Below are 2,937 nucleotides of genomic sequence, written 5' to 3' on the forward strand. Positions count from 1 at the left end.
TACTTTGCTTGATTATTCTACTAAATTGTTTTTGTCCCCCTCAAATTGTGCTTTAAATCTGTATCTTTTGGGCCAGGAGCTATGTGAGTTGCATTTGTCTGTTCTTTCTATAGGACAGACACCACAGATCATTTTTTCAAAGAAGAAACGACAGCATGAAAGCACATCAGAGTCCTGTTAGCTCGTGGCCTCAGCTTCCCATTGTGCGTGTACCTTTGCTTCCAGAAGGATCAGCGGCCTATAATTTAAGAACGCTGCTGCTGCTGCTAAGTCCCTTCAGTCATGTCCGACGCTGTGAGACCCCATAGATGGCAGCCCACCAGGCTCCTCCGTCCACAGGATTCCCCAGGCAAGAATACTGGAGTGGGTTGCCATTTCCTTCTCCAATAATTTAAGAATATATAAAAATAAATTTAACTGAGCAGGTATCAGGTATCATTGAAATTGCAGTATGAAAATTATCTCTCTCTCTCCTTTGGGGAGAAAAATTAAAATGAAAGTACTGTGGTTAAAAACTAGAACAAAATTTAAAAAACTGGTAGAGTAAGATCAATGAAGCTAAAGTATCATATGCATGGGGATTATAGCAAGGTACTTTCCAAATTAAAGTTAATGAGAAATGAAATTAGGTAGATTCAAGAATGTAATGGATGAGTTCAACCACTTGTACAAATGATAGAACAAAGAAATTGTCTTTAATATTAACTGAAGAATTTAGAAAATATCCAAATCCAGTCAAAGAGTCTTGTGTTTCAGGAAGACATGTTAAATGTTGTGACCCAGAAAATATCAGCTAGGGGTCAAAAATTCAAAGACCCAAAGAGAATATAAAGACTCAGACAGTTAATATAAATATAAATCAAGATGAAATAAAAAAATTAGCAACCTACTGGGGACTTCCTTGGTGGTCCAGTGGCTAAGACTTCTTGCTCCCAATACAGGGAGCCCAGATTTCATCCCTTGTCAGGAAACTAGATCCCACACACGGCAGCTAAGAGCTTGCATGCCTCAGCTAAAGATTCCACATGCTGCAACGAAGTGCCTCATATTCTTAAAAGCCATTAAAGAATAGAAACCTACAGATTGAGATATTTGCAAATCATAGATTCTATAAGAGGCTAATATCTAGAATATATTAAAAAAAAATTCTGAGAATTCCCTGACAGACCAGTGGTCAAGACTCTGTGGCCCGCTTCTTTTCGCTATCTTTCTGTGCCGCCAGAATGGCGTGCATGAATGTCCTGGCGGATGATCTCAAGAGTATCAACAATGCCAAAAAGAGAGGCAAATGCCAGGTCCTTATTAGGTTGTGCTCCAAAGTCATCATCAGGTTTCTAACAGTGATGATGAAGCATGGTTACATTGGCGAATTTGAAATCATTGATGATCACAGGGCTGGGAAGATTGTTGTGAACCTCAAAGGCAGGCTAAATAAGTGTGGAGTGATCAGCCCCAGATTTGATGTGCACCTCAAAGATCTAGTAAAATGACAGAATAACCTGCTCCCATCCCGTCAGTTTGATTTCACTGTACTAACAACCTCAGCTGGCATCACGGACCATGAAGAAGCAAGACGAAAACATACAGGAGGGAAAATCCTTGGGTTCTTTCTCTAGGGATGTAATAAGTACAAATAAAATGCCTCAGAGGACTCTGGTGTTTCCTTAAGTCATTTGAACTTTGTACTGCAGAGTAGCAAGAGTGTCTTCAGGAGTATACAGCCTTTGTGTTAATTAGTGAATGCTGTTTCCTTGAAGTACAAGAAAGTTTTGACTTGGCATAACTTTCACCATCACCCTTGTGGTTCACCAGAGGAAGGTGTGTCTGGTCCTGGATGGTTGACTCTGGTTTGGGGTTCAGATGGTGAAGCTGCCTCTTCTGGAGTCTTAAATTAACCCTTGAATGAGTGGTGCCTTTCCTATTTTTAGCTTGATAGAATACACATTTCATGCCCTAAAAATATGATAACAGTTATAGTTGATTATGTAAGTACTCATAAGGAAGCAGATAATTAGAGCCCTACAGCTCACTAAGACTCAAAGTAAATTTGGATGGCATATCAGGGACACGCCAGCAGTATGTGCTTATAAAATATCATTCTTTTTAAAAAACCAGTACTGTAAACCTACCACCAACTGTATTCTGGAATTGGGCAGAATTAGCAAGAGCAGTGCTATCCAGTATACATCTAACAAGAGCCACATGTGTATTCAAAACTTCTGGAAGCCACATTAAAAAAAGTAAAGAGAAACTTTTTTTTCTTAAAATAGCATTTTGTGTTCAAAAGTTAAAATTTCACCATATAGATAATGTGGGAGGGAAAAAAAAAAAGACTCTGTGGCCTCACTGCTGAGGGCCCAGTTTCAATCCCTGGCTGGGAAACTAAGATCCCATAAGCCATGAGTCATGGTCAAACAAACAAACAAAAAATGTGTAACTCAACGGTAATTTAAAAACACAAATAATCCAGTTAAAAAATGGTTAAAGAACTTGGGCTTCCCTTGTGACTCAGCTTGTAAAGAATCTGCCTGCAATGCGGGAGACCTGGGTTCGATCCTGGGTTGGGAAGATACCCTGGAGAAGGGAAAGGCTAACCACTCCAGTATACTAGCCTGGAGAATTCCATGGACTGTATAGTCCATGGGGTTGCAAAAAGTCATGACTGAGCAATTTTCACACTCACTTAAAGAACTTGACTAGATATTTCTAAGAATGCCTAGAAAAACCCAATAAGTACATGAGAAAACACTCAATATTACTAATTGTTACAAAACTGTAAATCGAAACCACACTGAGATAGCTTTTCACACCCATTAGAATGGCTACTATTTAAGAAGCAGAAAATAAGGAATGCTGGCAAGGATATGGAGAAATTGGAATTCTTGTGAACTGCTGGCAGGAATGTAAAGTGCAGTCATTGTGGAAAACAATATAATA

At 39.2% G+C, this 2,937-nt stretch overlaps 1 pseudogene; it reads left to right on the top strand.

The window, feature by feature from the left end:
* The first annotated feature begins 1,223 nt into the window (after positions 1-1,223).
* On the top strand, positions 1,224-1,652 carry LOC122683713 (annotated as a pseudogene).
* Positions 1,653-2,937: the final 1,285 nt, after the last annotated feature.

This window comes from Cervus elaphus, chromosome 25 (assembly GCF_910594005.1).
Source record: "Cervus elaphus chromosome 25, mCerEla1.1, whole genome shotgun sequence".
NCBI classification, from domain to species: domain Eukaryota; kingdom Metazoa; phylum Chordata; class Mammalia; order Artiodactyla; family Cervidae; genus Cervus; species Cervus elaphus.